Here is a 21385-nt window from a genome sequence, read left to right as displayed (position 1 = left end):
TTTGTTCCCTCCATTTGTTTATTTTTTTATCCATATTTTTTATTCATTTGTCCATACGTTAGATAAAAGGAGCATCAGACACAAGGTTTTCACAATCTGGATGGGATGTTTTTGATTAAGTTGTTTCCATGGAGATGTGACCCACCTAATTGTGGGTGGTAACTTTTGATTAGATGGTTTCCATGGAGATGTGATTCCACTTGTTCAAGGTGGGGTCGCTTACTAGAGTTTTTAAAGAGGGAACTATTTTGGAAAAAGCTTCAGAGCTGACACAGACAACAGACCTTTGGAGATGCAGAAGGAAAATATCCCCGGAGAAGATTTATTAAACAAGAAGCTGGGAGAGAAGGCTAGCATTCATTGCCATATGCCTTTCCCAGCTGACAGAGGTGTCTGGACCCATTGGCCTTCCTTGTGTCAAGGTATCTTTCACTGGATGCTTAGTTTGGACATTTTTATAGCTTTAAAACTGTAAACTTGTAACTTAATAATTTCCTCTTTAAAAATCCATTCTATTTCTGGTATATTGCATTCTGGTAGCTTTAGAAAACCCAAACAGGAACTCTTACAAGCACTTTTGTTTTATTCACACTTACTTTAGACCTTTGCAAAAAAAGACAACAAATTAAGTTACTCTTTGAAATCCTGGAAATTGCACTGCAGATTTTCTAGTGTTGGTGAAATTAAGAACTTGGCTTGCGATGTGAAGAGGCTCTGAAGACCTGTGAGTCCATTTTGGGTTCAGAAATATCTGAAATGATCAGAGTAGGCACAACATCTTTATCATTATGCTTTATGACTTTTCACGCTCGTCTATGGATGTTTCATATTGCCTGACTACATAAAGGTTTACATTTTAGATGTAAAATAATGTCTTAGCAGGAGAGCCCTTGTTTGTTTGAACGGCGAGGAAACATAACCTAAGAAATCTCCCATTTTTGAAAGAGCAGAGTCAAATTGCTCTTACCTGAGAGTTTACATCACCTGATGAGTTAGCAAAGACGTTCATTGCTTAGCATCTAGATTATAAACAAGGTGGGAAATATTCCATATCTTATACCTTCTCTCAGTAGCAAAGAGAAATTATATCCCAGTGCTTTGTGCTAAGACTTTATTCCCTCCAATCATAGTCAATTCTCTTCTTAGAATTCTCTTATGTTTTTCTCAAAAGAGAGTTTCTATTATTATGTTCCTACTATAAGTCAAAAAAATGTGAACATTTTCTGGTTGAAATAGGGTGGAACTTACCCAACCCTGTTTCTCCTAGCCCCAGGCACAACTCCTGTCGCCAATAAAGGCCACTTGAGGCATGACCTGGGGCACCAAAGAGAATAGTTTCAAAATCTCCAATCTCTGGTGCCCCCTCAAAGACCTGAGACGGCCTGTGATCCTCAACTCAAGTGACCCCAACCCTACGAAGCATCACATCCCCCACTTCTTTCCTTCAGGCAAACCAGAAATCAAATCCCAGTCCTTCCAGCTACTTACTAACTGTGTGCTTTGGGGAAAGTCTCTTAATATTTCAACATCTCAGTTTTTCTGTGTGTAAAAGAGAAAATTAATTTTCCTATCTGGCAATTAATAATAAGAGCAAGTACTTGTTAAACACTTACTTTATGCAGGCCCTTTCCATGGATGGTTGTTTAATCATACCAACAACCCTATGAGGAAAGTACTCCTGTTATTTCCATTTTATAGATGGGGAAACTGAGGCACAGAGCATTAAGTAACTTGCCTAGGGTTGCACAGAAAATAGCACATCATCCTTTGAACTCAGGGGGCTTGTATGCAACACCCATCCTTCCTCAGTTGGCAGTAGGGTGGATGAAAGGACAATGTGGGCACTGTGTGAGTTTCCCTCTTTCTTGGGATGGCCTCTGCTGTTCAGTTGTGGGCATATCGGTCCCTATTTTTCTTTATAAATTTCTTGGATAGGATTAACAAATGAGTATGACTGCTGAATCATTATATTGATATTTCTTTTGGTCTCTAATGGCTTAGAGTAGCTAGAAGAAAAAAATAAAACATCGTGGCACTGTAACCCATACCAAACTTTAAAATCTGTTCTATAACTGCTTGCTGAAGTGTACTTGGAAATTTATTGCTTTTTTGTTTATATGTTACATTTCACAATAAAAAATGGTAAAAAAAATTTCTTGGTGACAAGGATCATTCTGTTCATTTTTCCCTGTGCAATCAAAGAATAGAATGGTCTAGAGGATCCCTACTTCTCTCCATTCTATGTGTCACAAACCTATCAGTGTTTTCGGATCAGTCCTAAGCCGCTGCAGCTCACAGAGAATAGACAGCTATATAATGCGCCCCACCCCTTACTCTTCACGTGATAAAAACGCAGTAAACAGTGTTGAATGAAGAACCGAGTGACCCCCAGCGGCTGTGTCCCCCGTCTCGTGCACGTGTTCATCTGGCCGTCTCCTCGGTGGTGTGTGCTGTCACAGCAGGGCCACAAGCCTGCGTTAGAGCCAGGGAGACGCCAAGCTCCCAAGCGGGGAGGCCTGTGGAGACCCAGCCCTGCTTTGTTGAAGGTTTTCTGCTGGGCGCTAGTTGCCCCTAGCCCTGGGCCTTCGCCTCCTGGTCTTGCCACTGAGTGAATCAGCAGTGCTGGGCATGTAAAGAGGCTCGAAGACTTAGACACGGAAATCTTCGGCATGAAAAAACAAGAAAAGCAAGGGTGTACCATGGCCACTTAGCAGTATTTTTAAGAGACCTATTTAGGACAATGAATTATAAACGAATGGTGTTTTGCTACATAGGACCAGGCAATAACACATAGAATGTAAAGAACTATAATAAGAGCCAAAAATAAATTGCGAAAGCCAAACAAAATATATGACTTCTAAGTTTGGAGCAAGAGCAGCCTTGCTTCATTTAACAAGCTGTTGCTGAAGGCCTGGGATGAGCCAGGCACACCCCTGGAGGGGCCTCCCCATGCGGGAGGGTGGCCGGGCAGTTAGCTTTGACAGCAGGTGGAGTGTGGTTGGTGACCCAAGAGAAGTTCAGGCAACATCGTGGGGCTGTAAGAGGTGGGGAAAGATTGCTTGGGCCACGGGGAGGGCTCTCAGGAGGCATAGGCTTGGGCCCAGCAGCAATGAGGGACAGGAGACCTCCTTGACTGGGGTAGATTCTTAGCTCTGCCCTTTCTTTGGTAAACCCAGCTTGGACTTCTCTGCTGCTTGGGCCTTGCCCGAGGCCTTTGGCTTTCTCTCGTTTGCACTGCTCACAGCTGCTAAGCAATCTTAATCCTGCATTTAAGCGACCTTGTTACTTACTCCAAGTCTCTCTGTCTCCAATGAGTGCCTTGGGTTGCCTGTCCTGCTTCTTTTGTGTGTCTCAGGGCATCCGACCTCTGGTCAGCTGTGTCCAGCCTGGAAGAGCCGCTGCTCTTTCAGTGAGTGGGAGCACAGGGCTTGGACCCCTTCTGCCCTCTGGGGGTGTTCAGATTTGTGACATCCTGGCCCAGAGACAGCAGGTGATGGGGAGGGGACTGAGTAACCCCAGCTCCTCGCTCGCCATGCAACCTTGGGGAAGACACCCCACCTCTCTCACCCACCATTTCCCCATGTGGGATATGAGGATATGAGGGATTGGGGGGGGTCTCCAGAGCCCTTTCCAGCTCTAAAATCTTCTGATTGCCCATTTTATGATTTAATTACCTCCCTCCAGCACTCTTGGAGTTAATAACTCAGCCGCCTCTCCGTTTTGCTGCTGTTGTTTTTGAGGAAGGCCGATTATGTTGCCATCACAAGTGCGTGTATGTTCCTTAGTTAAACAATCTGATGATCTTGACCCAGTTGGAATTCCACTGAGACTGACGGGTATCTTCACTCGGTCCTCTTTCAGGAAGGCAGCCCGGCAGCAGCTGGCTGGAGGCACCCCAGGCCATGTCTGAACTTTGAGTGAGGCCTCAGGAGCGGGAGCGGCTCTCACCTACCTGGGCTGTCCCCACTGACTTCAAAATGCTGAGCCTGAAACTCCCGAGGCTGTTTGGCATAGAACAGGTGCCTCAGGTATGTGCTGTTTTCATCCCTGCGGTTTGGTCTCAGGGCTCGGCCTCTGCGTCACCCCCAACCAGTCTGCTCTGTACGGTTCACTCTCTCCCACACTCATGCGGGTAAATCAGAGTCTCCCATTTCCTTACCCACACCAAACCGGGAAGCAGAAGTGATCCCCCAAACTGTTTAAAATCTTCCCTGCGACATCTGTATTTTCTCCAGAAGCAAAGTCATTATTGAGATGAGAGATTTCTGCTCAAGGGATGAAGCCAGTAGCAGCTGGCTGAGTAGGTTTTTGTTTTGTTTTGTTTTGTTTTGTTTTGCTTTTAGGAGTTCCAGTGGGTTCTTGAAAGCAGGCCTGGGGCAAAGTCCCTTCAGGGAGCGGCTTTGTAACTGATGTACCCCTTCTCTCCCTTGCTGGAAAACATTTTATTGCGCCCCTATTTTGAAGTCCAGTTTCTTTCCTTTTTGCCTGAAGAAGAATGTTATTTAGTGGTGGGGAGTTTTATTTGGAGGATGTTATGGGTGGGAAGGGGGTGGCACTTTCCACCCAGCTGATTGCCAAGCATTTATGCCTCTCCCCAGAAAAATAATTTCTAAATGAACTCAGCATCATGAATGGAAGATTAAGAAACGGCAAACTACCGAAATGTCTCCCTAAAAGCCTATAAAGCTAGGAGATTTGAGTAAGATGGCGTGGTGGGGGAAGGGCAGAACCCTAAAGGATGCAGGGCTGTTCAGGATGAGGCGAGGACAGCATCAGGTAACAGACAAATTTAAAATGAGGCTGCCAGTCTCTCTAAGCCCAGCTCTGCAAGTGAAATCATTGCCGTCCCCGCTACGTGGGACATGACATCCGGGGGTGAAAGTCTCCCTGGCAATGTGGGAGATGACTCCCAGGGATGAATCCAGACCTGGCACCATGGGATCAACAATTCCGTCCTGGCCTAATGGGGGGAAAGAAATGTAATTAATTAATTATCAGAGGCAGAGAGCGTTCATATAGAGTCGAGAGGTTACTCTGGAGGTTGCTCTTACGCAAGCTTCAGGTAGACCTTGTCACCTATCATAACCTGCCAATCAGGACCATTCTAGCCAATCCTAAAGAGCACCTAGGGCAATGTATAAGATTCCACAAGGGTTCCATGCACTAGAGTAACTTGCCAGAAACCTACAGCATCCAGATGGGTCCCTGGTCCAGATAAGTCCTGAAACCTAACCCAGCCTCTCCAGAACATCAGATAGTTCCATCTCCCTACCCCATATTAGTGACAGACCCTTCCAATATGAAAAATTTAGAATTGCCATAGCCCAAACACCCCTGATGAGTGTATGGAAAGATCAAAAGTGATGATGGAATTATACGTTGAAGATAAGACTTAACAAATGAATGTGAATGCTGAATCATTACATTGATATCTCTTTTAGTCTCCAGTATTTTAGAGCAGCTAGAAGTAAAAACCTAAAATTGTGAAATTGTAACCCATGTTAAAGTCTGAAGTATGTTCTACAACTAATTGGAAATTTATAGCTTTTTTGCATATGTGTTATTGTTCACAAAAAAAGAAGGAAAATATTGATTGTGATGATAAAAAAGTATTTAAGCTCTCTAGCCTCCTATATTCTGGAGCAGCTAGAAGGAAAAATATGACAGGATCATATGGTAGCCCATGACAAACTCTGGGATCTGTTTGTCATTTTTTAAAGAATGCTTTGAAAACTATTGCTTTTTTATTTCTTTGCTTTGTATGCTTTGTATATATGTTATACTATACAATAAAAAAAAGTTTAAAAAAACAAAAAAATGAACCCATGTTCCTGGGACACTATTGAGCAGAGGGCCTGGCCATGTGCTTCTCTTCCTGGTGCGCTTTACTGGTCAATTGTGCCCACAGAATGTGCAAACTGTGATTCTCTGATTCATTCACTCATGAAATTTTTATTGAATGCCTATTATGTGCAAATTATCCCATGCTGGATACAGAGAAGAACTGCCATAGATTTGTCCATAAGGGGCTTGCGTGTTGGCCAGGACGATGTAAATGAGTGCACTAACAACTCTATTGTAAAGTGGGCTGGGGTGCATGTGTCCTAAGAGGGCCAGATAGGTTTAGAGGAGGAACTGATCACTTCCATGTTGGGGGAGGAAGAGATTCAGGAAGGTTTCATGAAAAAGGTGATCTTTGAGATGGGTTTTGAGAGGTAAATAGGAGTTGGAAGGTAGGGAGAGCATTGCAGGTGAAAGGCACAGCAGGAGCAAAAGCATGGAGATGGGAAGTCATAGGACAGGTGTGAAGATTTGTGGGGGTGGGGATTATGGATGTCTGCTTAGGTTTCCCAGGCTGCTTCTATCAGGGTTGGGTTCAGAGTATGTGCCCAGGAGAGGTGTGGGGGAAGGAGAGCAGTTCAATAGGTACTTTGGGTAAACTTTTGGGATTCTGAACGTATAGGGATTCTGAAAGTCAGGGTCATACAACCCCTGGAGAGGCTATGGATGTGTCTGTCCAACTTTTCATAAATGGAGATGGTAAAAGGGTCCTTTTAAATAAAATAGCACCAATGTGATCCCTTGCATTCATCATTTGCTTCAAGCCTTCCCTGAGCTCCAGCATCTACTCTGGCTTCCCCAGCATCACGGCCAATGGCATGTGAATTCACGAAGGAAATACAGTGCCTTTGCCTGGAAGGGAGCTTTATTTAAGGATCTGGGGAGAAAAGGCTTTTTATTATTATTATTAAAACAGACACAAGTATATTAAGGATAAAAATGTATGCTTTGTATGAACATTTAAAACAGGGACACTATATAGAAATGTTAAGTTCTATGGGTTCTAACATTTGGTTTGCCCAGTATCCTCAGGCAAGATACTTAATCCCTCTACCTTAGACTCTTCCTCTCTAAAATAGGGGTGATGATGATAGTTTCTGCATCTTAGTATTGTTGTGAGGATCAAATGAGATAATGCATGGTATGATAGTAGCACAACATTGTGAATGTAATTAACAGCACTGAATCATATATTTGAATGGGTCTAAAAGGGGAAATTTAAGTTGTATATATGATACTAGAATAAAAATTTTTAAAAGCCCAAAGAACTGTACAACGTAGTAAACCCATATGATTATAATAATATCATTTCATTGATTGTAACAAAGATACCACACTAATGCCAAGTGTTAATGTTAGGGAAAACTGTGTGTCGGGGGAGAGGGTAGAAATGGGAACTCTGTATTTTCTACAACTTCTCTGATAAAAATATATAAATAAATAATGATATCAACTTGTTGAGGTTTGATGAAGAATTGAAGAATATCTGTAATTATCTGAAAAGGCTATTAAAACGTTACCTCCTTTTCCAACTACCTATCTGTGCAAGGCTGAATGTCCTTCATATTCTTCAACTAGAACAAAATGCAGCAACATTTTTTTTGAATGCGGTAGGAAACATGAGCATTCAGCTGTCTTCTTCTAAGCCTTGACAGAGATTTGCAAATATATAAAAGAATTTTCCCACAATTTTTTTCTCACAATTTTTTTTTAGTTTGAAGATACAATTACTTATCATGATAATATTATTTACATTTACCTGTGATGGGTTTATTGTTATTTTTAAAGGAATTAATAAGAAAACATTAAACATTCTTTAAACAGAGATAACCCAGGGTGAACAGTCATCAGCATGTCATTATAATTACTAACTCTCCTATGCACGCCAGGGCATGTCAAGGGGTAGAAAGTGTTGGGAGGTGACCTTGAAGCTGTGCCTATGGACTTGAACCCTATCGGGTACCCTTCCCCCTTAACCAGCCCTCCCATGCTGCTTCTTCCACAAACCCTCATCTCTAGCCACACTGATGGTCTTTTCCTTCTTCCCCAGATTCCACATTCACTTCTCTCAATTTCTCCTTTAAAAGAAGGCTTTCCTTTCCTCCTTGCGTGTTCCTCCCTCTGGCATCCTTCTTTGTGTTGCTGAAAGTGTCCTCTGTCTTCCCACTTGAGTTTGCCCTGTGTGGCTACCTCTCTTCCTTTGTACATCACCTGCTGTGCTGCCTGGGCCACTTCCTTAGCCTCTCTGAGCCTCATTCTGCAGATGGGTGCAGTATGCCCTACTTCTTGGCATTGCTAGGCTTATGATCACGAGATGCTGCTGGCATGTCCCTGGCATGTTCCTCGCCTGTAGATTGTTCAAAGGAAAGGGCAACTTCTCTCTCCCCTTAGTAGGTGGGGCCTTGGGTATAGGCCTCATAAAATTTAGTCTCCTTTGTAGTTGACAGTTACGTTAGGGGAATATTAGGGGTCATTAATGATGTGAGAAAATACCTCAAAGAGTCGAATACATATTCAGGTGTTGATTCCTATACAGACCCAACTTAAAGACAAAACAGAGAGGGCAAGACAGCAATGTTACATGACATTTTACCAAGAAGCAAGGACATTTTGTGTCATTTTGAGATTCCTTTCTTAACTTCTGTCTTGACTCATAGGCTAAAGTGTAAACATATTACATTGACCCAGATACTTGAGTTTAGGCGCACAGGCAGGAGGAGTTCCCTGACATGGTGGGCGTAGAGAGGGAAGGCAGCACAATTCCCAGACTTGGACTGCAGCTCTGCTTCTTACTGTGGGATTTTGGAGAAGGCTCATAATCTCTGTGAACCTCAGTATCCTTACCTATAAAATGAAGGTAGCATCTGTTAGAGGAGTCTTGTATGAAAATACAAGAAAAATGAAATATAGCTGTGAGACTGTTATGAAAGGAAAGAAGCATACCCAGATAAATGACCTATTGAATATGTTTGTTTGAATACAACAAAGAGTATTCACAGTAGGCAAATGGTTTTTCTAGTCCAATATTTCTAACGTGGGGTGTTTGGATTGAGAACATCAGAATCATCTTGGGAGCTTATTAAAATGCAATACGAGTGGTGATTGCAGACATATTTGTTTTGTTCTTAATTTAAAATAATGCTTTCAACATTGTACCATTTTGTATAATGTTTGATCTGTATGTGTGTATATAATCTGACTTTATTGTGTTGTGCTGATTTGAAGCTGTTGTGTACCCCAGAAAAGGCCATATTCTTTTAATCCATTCCTGCGGGTGCAGCCCTGGTGTGGGTGGGCCCTTTTGATTAGGTTATTTCAGTTGAAATGTGATCCACCCCATTTGAGGTGGTTTTAATCCTTTTACTGGAGTCCTTTATGAGAGGATAAAGGATGGAAAAAGCCAAGAGAGTTTAGAGAGAAAAAGCTCCTGGAGAAGCTAAAAGAGGACCCACAGAGAGCTCAGAGAGAGGAAGCTATTAGACCCAGAAGCTGAAAGCAGCAAAAGCCAGAAAAGGACATGCTGACACAGGCCATGTGCCTTCCCTTGTAACAGAGGTGTCCCAGACATCGGTAGCCTTACTTCAGAGAAGGTATCCTCCTGTTGATACCTTGATTTGGACATTTTCATAGCCTTAGAATTGTAACTTATAAGATAATAAATTCCCATTGTTAAAAGGTCCATTTCTGGTATATTGCATTTTGGCAGCTTTAGCAATCCAAAACACAGATTAAGGATTTTCTTTTAATACCTAGTTTGCTATAATTATTTTTCTCTAATCCTGAATGAATTCCATGAAAACCTTTTTTTCTATCAATATATCTTTTCAGATAATCACATATGATTCATCTAAGTTATCATTGTGAAGAATTATGTTGATTGCTTTACTCAGATTAAACCAACCTTGCATTCTTGGTTTAAATGACACCTTGGTCATGGTGTAATATCTTTTGAATCTGTTGCTGGAATTGGTTAGCTAATGTTTTGTTTAGGATTCTTAAATCTATTTGAGTTGGTCTGTAATTTTTCTTTTTATTCTGGTCTTTGTCTAGATTTGAAATTTAGATTATGCTAACATCAAATAAGTTGGCAAGTGTTGCCTATTTATTCTGTGCATAAAATAAGAATTATACATTCCTGAGTTGTTGATAGAATCTTCCTATTTAATTGTCTGGGCAGAGCCACCATATTGCCCAACTCTAAGAGAACACAATTTACCTTGTAGTCTACATGAATGGTAACCTCTGTACTTGTGCAGAGCAAATTTTTTACAGTTGAATTTTCTTTGTGAAAAGATTTTGAAAGTAACAGCTTTCTTGAGATATAATTCATATACAATAAAACTCACCCTTTAGATGGATAGTTTCACAGAGTTGTGCAACCATCACTATAATCAATTTTAGAACATTTTCATCACTCCAAAAAGAAACCCCATATACATTAAGAGCTACTCCACATGGAGCTCCCCCTAACCCTGGCAATCATTAATCTACTTTCTGTCTCTGAATTTGCCTATTCTGGACATTTCTTATAAATGGAATCGTACTATATGGCATTTTGTGTTTGGTTTCTTTCATTCAGCATAAGTTTTCAAGGTTCATCCATGCTGAAGTACTTCATTCATATTTATGGTTTCATTCATTTTTTATGGCTGAATAATATTTCATCACACACATTTTGTTTTTTCCATTCATCAGCTGAAGGACAGTTAGATTGTTTCTACTTTTTGTTGCTATAAACATGCATGTACAAGTTTTTATTTGACCATATATTTTCATTTATCTTGGATATATACTTAGGAGTTAAATTACTGGTTATATGGTAACATTGTTGAACTGTTTGAGAAACCACCAAACTATTTTTCAAAGTGGTTGTAACATTTTGCAATCCCATCAGCAATGTGTGAGGGTTCCAGTTTCTCCACATCCTCATCAACACTTATTATTATCTGACTTTTTATTAAAATCCTCTGTGCTGGTTTGAAAGGATTTATGTACCCTAGAAAAGACATGTTTGAATCCTAATCAATATTCTGGGAGCAAAGGTTTCTTCTAAACTCTATTCAATACTATAGGTTGGAAATTTGATTTGGTTATCTTCATGGAGATGTGACTCAGTCAACTGTGGGTATTAAATTTGATTAGATGGAGACATATCTCCACCCATTCTACGTGGGTCTTGGAATTCTATAAAAGAGGAAGCATTTTGGAGAAAACTGGAGATCCTGAAAGAGCAGAGAATGATAACAATGACAAGAGCCATGAGGGGAACCCACGCAGCCAGAGACCTTTGGAGAAGAAGAAGGAAAATGCTCTGGGGGAGTTTCATGAGGCAGCATGCCTAGAGAGAAAGCTAGCAGACATTGCCATGTCTACCACATGCCCTTCCAGCACAGAGAGAAACCCTGAACCTCATCAGCCTTCTTGAACCAAGGTATCTTTCCCTGGACGCCTTAGCTCAGACATTTTTATAGACTTGCTTTAATTGGGACATTTTCTCAGCCTTAGAATTGTAAACTAGCAGCTTATTAAATTCCCCTTTTAAAAATCTATTCTGTTTCTGGTATATTGTATTCCAGCAGCTAGCAAACTAGAAGCACCATCCTAGTGGGTATAAAGTGATATCTCACTCTGGTTTTGGTTTGCATTTTCATGATAGCTAATGATGTTGAACATCTTTTCATGTGCTCATTGGCCCTCTGATATCTTCTTTAGTGAAAAGTCCATTCAGATTGTTTGACCTTTTTTTTAAAATTAGTTTATCTTATTATTGTTGAGTTTTAGGAGTTCTTCATATATTCTACATTTAAGTCCCTTATCTGATATATGATTTGCAAATATTTTTGTGTTTTCATTTTCCTGATGGTATCCTTTAAATGCAAAAGTTTTGAATCTTGACATTATCTGCTTTTTTCTTTTGTTGCTTGTGCTTTGGTGTCATATCTAAGAAACCATTGCCTAATCCAAAATTTACTCCTATATTTTCTTCTAAGAGTTTTATAGTTTTGGATATTACATTTAGGTCTATGGTACATTTTCAAGTACATTTTTGCACGTGGTAGGAGATAACAGGTCCAACTTCATTCTTTTGTTTGTGAATATCCAGTTGTCCCAGCACCATTTGCCAGAAAGACTGTTCTTTCCAGTCTTGGCCAGCTTATTGAAAGTTTGAATTGTCTTGGCAGGGTTATTAAAACTCAGTTAACCATAAATGTAAATAGTTTATTTGTGGACCCTCAGTTTTATTCCACTGACCTATATATTGATCTTTGTCCCATTACCACACTGTATTGATAACTATAGCTTTGTAATAGGTTTTGAAATTGAAAAGTGTGAGTCTTTCAACTTTGTTCTTCTTTTTCAAATTTGTTTTGGCTATTCAGGGTCCCTTGTGTTTCCATATGAATTTCAGGGTCAGCTTGTCATTTTACACACACACACACACACACACAAAAGAAGGCAGTTGATTTTCTGATAGGGATCGTGTTGAATCTTTCAGTCAATTTGGGAAGTATTGCCATCTTCACAATAATAATTCTTTTGATCCATGAACATGGGATGTCTTTCTGCTTATTTAGGAAATCTTTAATTTCTTTCAGTAATGTTTTGTAGTTTTCAGTGTACTTCTTGTACTTTTATTAAATTTATTCCTGAGTATTTTACTGTTTTTGATGCTATTGTAAAATGGAATTTTCTTAAACTTACTTTTGGGTTGTTCATTGCTAGTGTATAGAAATACAATTGAATTTTGTATATTGATTTTATATCTTGTAACCTTGTTGAAATGGTTTATTAGTTCTAATAGTTTTTAGTGGCTTTTATAGGATTTTCTCTGTAAATGATCATGTCATTTATGAATAGTTTTACTTCTTCCTTTAAAATGTGGATGCCTTGTAATTCTTTTTCTTGCCTAATTACTCTAGCTAGAACCTCCACTGAAATATTGAATGAAAATGGTGAGAGTAGATATCCTTGTCTAGTTCCTGATTTTAGGGGAAAGCATTTCATCTTTCACTTTTACATATGTTAGCCGTGGGTTTTTCATAGATGTTCTTTATCAGGTTAAGAAAGTTCTATCACTGTTTTGCTGAGTGTTTCTTTTTTTTGTTTGTTTCTTATCATGAAAGGAGTTTGGATCTTGTAAAATGCTTTTTCTGCATCTTTCGAGATAATCATGTGGTTTTTATCCTTCTCTCTTTTCTTCTTGATTAAGCTTGTCAGTTTGCCTATTTGTATCTTGGCTTTGAATAGAAGCCTCTTTGGACTCAGTAGTACCCTTTATATATTTTTTATTTCATTAATGTCCGCTGTTATTTTTATTATTTTCTTCTTACTTGGGCTTATTTTGCTGTTTTATTCTAACTTCTTAAGTTAAATGCCTCAATCATTTTCACTTTTTGCCTTCTAATATAAATATTTAAGGATATGTATTTTCCTGTATTGCTTTAAAGGTATTGCATATGCACTGTTCTAATTGATTTCTAATTTTCATTATGATTTCCTATGTGATTTAAGATTGCTTAGAAATGGAATTTTTCTTATGTGATTGATTTAACTTGTTGGACTGTGATCTAAGACTGCCGCTTGTATTATTTCAATTCTTGAAATTTGTTCATACAACTGTTTTGGCCTCCTAATGTACAATTTTTTTCAATCTTTTTAAAAACTTTCTTATTGTATAATATAGCATATATACACAGCAAAGAAAGAAAAAAGCAATAGTTTTCAAAGCGCTCTTCAACAAGTAATTACAGGACAGATCCCAGAGTTTGTCATGGGCTACCATAGCATCATCTCAGATTTTTCCTTCTAGCTGCTCCAGAACATAAGAGGCTAGAAGGAATAAATACTTTTTTATCATCACAATTGACTTTTTTTTTCAATTTTCAACAATCTTAGTGTTCCTGAAAATAATATTTATGTGCTGGTTTGAAATTGTTGTGTGCCCTTGAAAAGCTGTGTTTTAAAATCCAATTCAATATTGCTGGGTGGGATCTTTTTTATTGTTTCCATGGAGATGTGACCCACCCATTCAAGGTAGGGTTGCTTACTAGAGTCCTTTAAGAGGGAACCATTTTGGGAAAAGCTTCAGAGCCCTCACAGCCAGAGACCTTTGGAGATGAAGAAAGAAAATGCCCCTGGAAAAGCCTTTGGAAATGAGAGACAGCTAGCAGTACCTTCCCAGTTGACAAAGGCATTCTGGACCCATCAGCCTTTCTTTTTTTTTTTATTTTTTTACATGGGCAGGCACTGGGAATTGAACCCGGGTCCTCGGGCATGGCAGGCAAGTACTCTTACCTGCTGAGCCACTGTGGCCCGCCCCCATCAGCCTTTCTTGAGCCAAGGTATCTTTATATGGATGCCTTAGTTTTGACATTTTTATAGCCTTTAAATTGTAAACTTGCAACTCAATAAATTCCCTTTTAAAAAGCCATTCCACAAAGGTTAAAATACACTGGGTAGATGGAAATACTAGTAGTCAATGAGAGGGAGGGGCAAGGTATGTATGAGTTTTTTCTTTTTATTTCTTTTCCTGGAGTGATGCAAATGTTCTAAAAAATGATCATGGTGACGGATATACAACTATATGATAATATTGTGAGCCATTGATTGTGCACCATGTATGGAATGTTTGTATGTTAAAAATGTTTGTGTTTGTTTGTTGTTTTCTCAATAAAAATATTTTTTCAAATAATATAATTATAATAATATTGTCTCATCAATTGCGATGAAGGCACCACACTAATGCAAAGTGTTAATGATAAGGAAAACTTATCTAGTAATGCTTTTTTTCTTAGAATCTATCTTTGGATATTAATATAGTGATACCAACTTTGTTTTTGTTGTCATTTGTTTTCTTTATCTCTTTCCTCTCTTTGACTTTAATCCCTCTGATATTTTAATTGTGTTTCTGATATTTTAATTGTTTCTGATATTTTAATTGTTTCTTGTAAATAGTATATGGTTAGATTTTATCTAGTTTGACAATATTGTCTTTTAACTAGACATTATAAACAGGTTAGTTATATTTATAATGATTATTGATATATTTGCATTTATTTTTATCATTGTCTGTGATTTCTATTTGTCCTTCTTTTTCTGTTTAGTTGTCTATTCCTTTCTTGCTTTGAGTTTTACATTCTTGGGTTTCCTACCCTTTTCATACTTTATTTTCTCATCCACTTATTTTAAAATCAGTATAGTATAAATATGCTCTACATCTATTAGTTTAGTGATTATCCCAGTGATTTTAATATGAATGACTGTACTAGGCAGGAAGGCTAGGCTATTCTGAGTGCACATTTACCGCAGATAGCTCAATAACTTAGAATAGCAAAGGTTTATTTTGTATATCACACAGTTAAGTGGTCAGTGGGGGACTATGAGGGACCCACCAGATGGAAGACTCATATCTTGGAGCTCCACCATTTGGAACATGTGGCTTCAAAGGTTGTCACATAATGGGAAGAATGAGTGATGTCTTAGGCTGGGTTCCCCAGAAACAGATTCCGAGAAGATTGGTATGCAAGAAGTATACTAGGGAAAAGTCTCGGGATCATCACCTGTAAGAAAGAAGGAAGCAAGATTGGGTAGAAGGAGAAGTTGCATAAGAGGCCTCTGGCTCTGGGTTGACCTTTCAGAGTTGTCTCAAACAAGTAAAGGAATCCAGGACTTTGTATTCATAACTGGATGTGGGCTGCCCCTGGGGAGGAAGCATAACCTGAGAGAGGTAGCTCCTAGTAGTAAAAAAAAATTCCCATAGAGGATGAGTGTCTCAATTCTGAATGGAGGCAAGGGGTAGAAGTTGAGAAGTACATCATGATATCTACTACAAGAAGGTATACTGCTTTTAGCTGTCATGGGCTGGAGGCCACATTAGCTGGAACTAGTTCCAAGGCCACAACCTAACTGCATGAAAGTCTGCGAAATATAGGAAAGCACATGGAATATTTGGTGAGCACCAACAGTCTCTGCCATAACCTAACTTAACTTCTTAGGTCTGAGGATTGGTGACTTTCAACAACTCTAGAAGTTTATCAGCTATCATCTTTAAATTCTGCATTGAAACCATTCTGTTTTCTCCTTCTGGAGAAATATTCTCATGTCTCTTATTTGTTCGTTCAGATTTGTTTTTTATCTTTTAATCTTTCTAGACTGAATTCTGGATATTTTCCTTGGGTCCATTTTAGTTGACTAATTTTCCCTTCAACTATCTCTAATTTTCAATAACTTTGATTTCAATTTTTTATTTCTAAAAGTTATATTAGGTTCTCTTCAAATCTGCTTGTTTTGTTCATATTTTCATATTTTAAGCTCTTTTTTCTCTAAACATATTTAACATAGTTATTTATATTTTGATATCTACTGTCTTTGAGATCTCTGCTGTTTACTATTTCTGCTGTTTCCCCTTTATGGTGCTGTGTTCCTATGTATGTATATGTTAGTTTTTTTCGTTGAGCAGCTAATTTTGCTTGTAAATTTATCTGTGGATACTCTTTGAGGGTTGTTTTAGAGTTGAAATCATTTATAGAGAATTTGCACTCACTTTTTTTTTTTGCATGGGCAGGCACCAGGTATGCACTTGCTTTTGTTATTTAACCAAGGGTGCTACAAAACTTTGACCTCTTTCTATTTATAACCATTTTAAATTTTCCACTTGAGATTTCTTGGACCACAAAGGTAGTCAGAAACCCATATGAAGATTAGCTGATGGTTATAACTTCTTGTGATAGTTTTTTTTTTCTAATTCACCCAATAGTAGGGTCCAAAGAGATGACTTTCCTTGATGTCTCCTTCTACCCAGTGGGATTTATTTCATGTTCATTTACCTTTAGGGTGCTAGCTTAATGGTGTAGGACGTCTATTTGATTCCCTGCCTTTGGTGAGCTTGCATTTTATCTCTTCATTGCAAAGTCTGGCAGCAGAAACTCTGTTGATGAAAGTGGTTAATCCCAGAGTGTTTCTGGTTTCACTTGTTTGGGGGCTTTGAGACTTCCTTACCTTGTGCCACCTTGGTGGTACATTTTGAAATATATGTACGTAATATATATTCATAATGGAGCACATGATGCATATTTCACCCAGCATTTTAACTGTTTTTGTCAGAAGGATCTTTGGGATATCTAATTGACCATGATTTTGCTAGAACCATCCCCCAGCCATTCTTCCAGGTCTTCCTTCATCACCCTATGTCCGGTGGTCTCTTCTTTCTGAAAATTTTTATAACACTTAGTATTTCCATCAAGTGCATTTGTAGCAATCCCTGGCACCACTAGGCTGAACACAGGTGAAACATGCATGGGCTTTGCATGTAACAGACTAAGGATTTGCATCTTGGTTTTGCTATTTATTGTGGCCTTGGAAGCCTCATCTTACTTAGCTTCCGTTTCCTCATCTGTGTAATAGGTTTGACGACACTTACCTTGCAGTGCTCTCATAGTGGTTAAATGAAACTGAGCCAACTCCAAATATATGCTGGATCTGAATCAGGATAACAAATGACAACTATAGACCACATATCTAAATATTTCAACATTACAAGTGAACTCAAAAAATAGTTATATAAAGTGATTGTGGTCTCCTACCTTGAGAAATATACTTTCACAATGACAAAAAAAAATGTGTATAGCTATGATTTCTCTCCAAATAAAGTTAGTCAACTCTCAAAGACAATTAAATTTATTATTGCTCATGTCTGAAGTTATGTTGATAGATTGGTGATCTTTGGATGAGTAATATAATAAAAACCTACATAACAAATTATGTGCTTATTCCATAAGCACATAGTTTACTTTTCATGTCTTCCTTGCAGCAAAATTATGAGTTATATTGTTGTAATAAACACTTTCATATAATTTGTGTTCTATTGAGATGAATCTATTGAAACCAATTAAACTGCTATCTTAAGGCATTGCGGTTTTTAGATAGTTTTTTTTATTATTATTAAAGAGGTTATGGGTTTACAGAAAAATCCTGCATAAAATACAGGATTCCCATTCACCACCTTGCATTGTGTGGAACGTTTGGTACAATTGATGACAACACATTTTTATAGTTGTACCATTAAGCATACTCCAGGGTTTAACTTCCTCCTTGCCTTCAAAGCATCTTTTGGCCAAACTTCTTCCTCAAGTGTTTGAACTTCATTCAACAAAATTCCTTTGCTTTTCTGAAGGGTTTCTAGCACAGCCAGAACTTTCTTTTTCTCTCTGACATCTTCCATGGTTCCAGTTAGAAAAGAGCTGTATTTATTTTTAATCCCTTTAAAAATGAATTAGTCAAACTTAGATTTTTGAGGTAGTTTTTTTAAAAAAAATATTTTTATTGATGAACCTTCATACATATATAGCCCATACATGGCATACACCAGTGGCTAATAATATAATCACATAGCTGTGTAGTCATCACCATGAACATTTTCAGAACATTTAGAACACTGCAGAAAAAGAAATAAAAAGAGAACTCATATATCCCATACCCTTTATCCCTCCCTATCATTAACCACTAATATTTTAATCTACCCAATTTATTTTACCCTTTATCTCCCCCATTATTTATTTATTTTTTTATCCTTTTTTTTTTTTTTTACTCATCTGCCCACACTATGGATAAAAGGAGCAATCAGATACAAGGTTTTCACAATCACACAGTCACATTATCAAAGTTATATCATTATATAATTATCTTTAATAACCAAGGCCACAGGTACACAACTCAACAGTTTTAGGTACTTCCCTCCAGCCACTCCCAAACACCATAAACTAAAAAGGAATATCTGTATAATGCATAAGAATAACCTCTCAACTGTTCGAAATCTCTCTGCCACTGACACTTTATTTTGTCTTTCTCTCTTCCCCCTTTTGGTCAAGAAGGTTTTCTCAACCCCTTGATGCCAGGTCATGTCTCACCTCGGGATTTCTGTCCCATGTTGCCAGGGAGGTTTGCATCCCTGGGAGTCATGTCCCAAGTAGGGGGAAGGGCAGTGGATTCATCAAGAGACATCATATCTGAGCAACAAAAGAGGTTCTCTGGGGGTGACGCTTAGGTAAAATTTTAAGTAGACTTAGCCTACCCTTTGAAAGAATAAATTTCATAGGTGCAAACCCCAAGATCAAGGGCTTAGCCTGTTGATTTGGTTGTTCCCATTTCTTGTAAGATTATCAGAAATTCTCCAAATGGGGAAGCTGAATATTCCTCCTTTATCCCCAGCCCCCCATGGGGACTTTGCAGATACTCTTTATTCGTTGCCTAAATTACTCTGGGATATATCAGGGCATCACACTAACCTGGACAAACTAACCAGTTCTCACGCCCTATTCAAGATTCCATGTACTTATGGTGTTGAACTAAACTGACCTTTTGGGATTAAAGTGGGTTTGGAGCCCAAAATTGTTTTCTCGTGTTTAGTTTGTAGTTGCACACAATGTGTGATCTATTCCACGCAAAGCACTTTGCTAAGGGCTAGAGTAGGAAGATGGAGAGAAGTCATCTCCATTCCTGTGCCCAAAGGAGCTCAGAGCAGAAGCCAACCTATGAACTGGCAATTCAGCCAAATAAATAGAGGTTCGAGTTAGAGAGGGTAGGACATGTTAGCATTTTTTTTTTTTACATGGGCAGAAACCGGGAACCAAACGTGGGTCTCGGGCATGGCAGGTGAGAACTCTGCCTGCTGAGCCACCGTGGCCCGCCCCATGTTAACCTTTTAATTTTAAGTTGAAACAACACCATTTTGGGACAGGGGAACTTGCTTTCTTTTATCCGTCCTTTATCTGTCTGTCATTTTTTTTGTGGAGGGGGTTGCTTTAAATCCTACCCTTGTTGCATGGCTAATGTTAAGCTTCCCATCCATGTCTGGGGTCAGGATAGCAGGTCAGATGGAGGTTTTTAACTTGGGCCAAGCCTTGTCTTTAGTGGTAAGAGATGTTCCCAAGTCTGGGGCTGGATTCCTAAATGTTGCCAAGGTGTCCAGTACATGGATTCCAAGCCCCTCTGCTTGGAATGTGTCATTCCAAAAACTATGTCAGCACCATCCTTTTTTGTCCACCAGAATGCCAGGTCTAAATAGAAGGAAAGTAGGCACACACTGAGTCGCCCTGGGCAAAATGTGGGGAGTAGGGGAGTCTCCTTTCTCGGCTCCCGTCCAGCTCCTGCCCGTCTGTGGCCTTTACTGTGATGGAGCTCTCCTGCAGCACCCTGCCCCCCATCCTACCTTGTCTGCCCTCCACTCCCAAACGCTCCAAGCTCTGCCATATTTTTATTCCCACCAACCCTCTTTACATAAGATCTCTTGCTAAACAGGATCTACTAAACTAATTCATGTGAAGGTGCACATAATTAATAATAATTGCTTCTTTCTTGAGTCTTTGCATTTTAACAAGCAGCCAGTGCTTTAATAAAAACAAAAGGGAAGAAAGAAAGAAATGTGAATGCAGAATGATAGACCCAGCGAGAGGCTCCCGGGAGCCACTTTTCTGCTGGAATGCCTAGAGGCGGCATCCTTATGGATCAGAGGCCCCAGGCCACCAGCCCATTTGCCTCCTTGTCATCATCGGCCCTTGTGGGGTGGGGAGCTGAAAGCCAAGATTCATGCTGCCCATTATAGAAGGCTGTCCACTGTAAACCGGGGCATCAGCAGAAATGAACTGGGAATCAAAAACTGGAACAAATCGTTTCAATTAGCTAAATCCCAAACCTAATTCAAATAGTATTTCTTCACTGGACCATGAACCAACTTCATTATCCCACAACGCTTCTCCCCCTAGTTGACTAGTTTAATCCAGAATTGAAATAAGAGTTTTCTAAAACTTGGAGCCACTGCTGGAAGGGAGCTCACTGGTCGTGCAGCTGGCTACCAACTCCCTTGCTGTGGGTGAGAGGGCTGAGATGTGGCCGGCACAGGGTGCCATGCACCCCATTGGCCCAGATTGGACTCTTTCCCCCAGTAGCCCCTTTTGTTCTCCACTGATCCATGCAGCCTATTGACTTGGAACCTCATGAGCCAGTATACCCTGTATTAGATCTTGTACATTTTTAAATTGAGGGCCTCTCTTAAACAAAGAAGCTCATAATCCAAATGAGACATGGGTAGGCAGACTCCCAGCCTTCCCTCCCTCCCACAATCCTAGAAAATCAAAGGGGAAGCTGTAACATCTGTTGTAGCCTGATTTATATTATGACTAATAGTGTCATCACTGTTGTTATTTTTTTGCCTTGATTAATCTCCTTTATAATTTACCTTTCAAAGAGCATAATAGCATTCCTCCAAATGAGTGTTTTTAGCAGGGGAAAATTTTGCCTGCAGGGGACATTTGACAAAATCTGGAGGCATTTTTGGTTGCAACAACTGGACAGGGAGGTGGGTGTGCCACTGGCATCTAGTGGGCAGCCAGGGATGCTGCTGAACACCCTACAGTGCACAGGGCAGCCTGCACAGTGGAGTATCTGGCTCCAGATGGCAATGGGGCAGAGGCTGAGAATCAACACAGAGGGAGAAAAACCTTCCCTACAATCCTGCTACCTCAACAAATTAAGCCCCACTTTTCCATGT

General features: G+C 39.4%; 1 long non-coding RNA gene across 1 annotated transcript in view; it reads left to right on the top strand.

Annotated features, from left to right (window-relative positions):
* LOC143652363 (uncharacterized) overlaps nucleotides 1-5573 on the top strand; it is a 36898-nt gene extending 31325 nt beyond the window's left edge. Inside the window, exon 3 of the long non-coding RNA XR_013160582.1 lies at nucleotides 3862-5573. This is a non-coding gene — a long non-coding RNA (uncharacterized LOC143652363). The remainder of the gene's footprint in view (nucleotides 1-3861) is intronic.
* Nucleotides 5574-21385: the final 15812 nt, after the last annotated feature.

Source organism: Tamandua tetradactyla, chromosome 12, assembly GCF_023851605.1.
Source record: "Tamandua tetradactyla isolate mTamTet1 chromosome 12, mTamTet1.pri, whole genome shotgun sequence".
In the NCBI taxonomy this organism is placed as follows: Eukaryota; Metazoa; Chordata; class Mammalia; order Pilosa; family Myrmecophagidae; genus Tamandua; species Tamandua tetradactyla.
The sequence above is the reverse complement of the archived record's forward strand: the minus strand, read 5'-3'. Positions and strand labels throughout refer to the sequence as shown.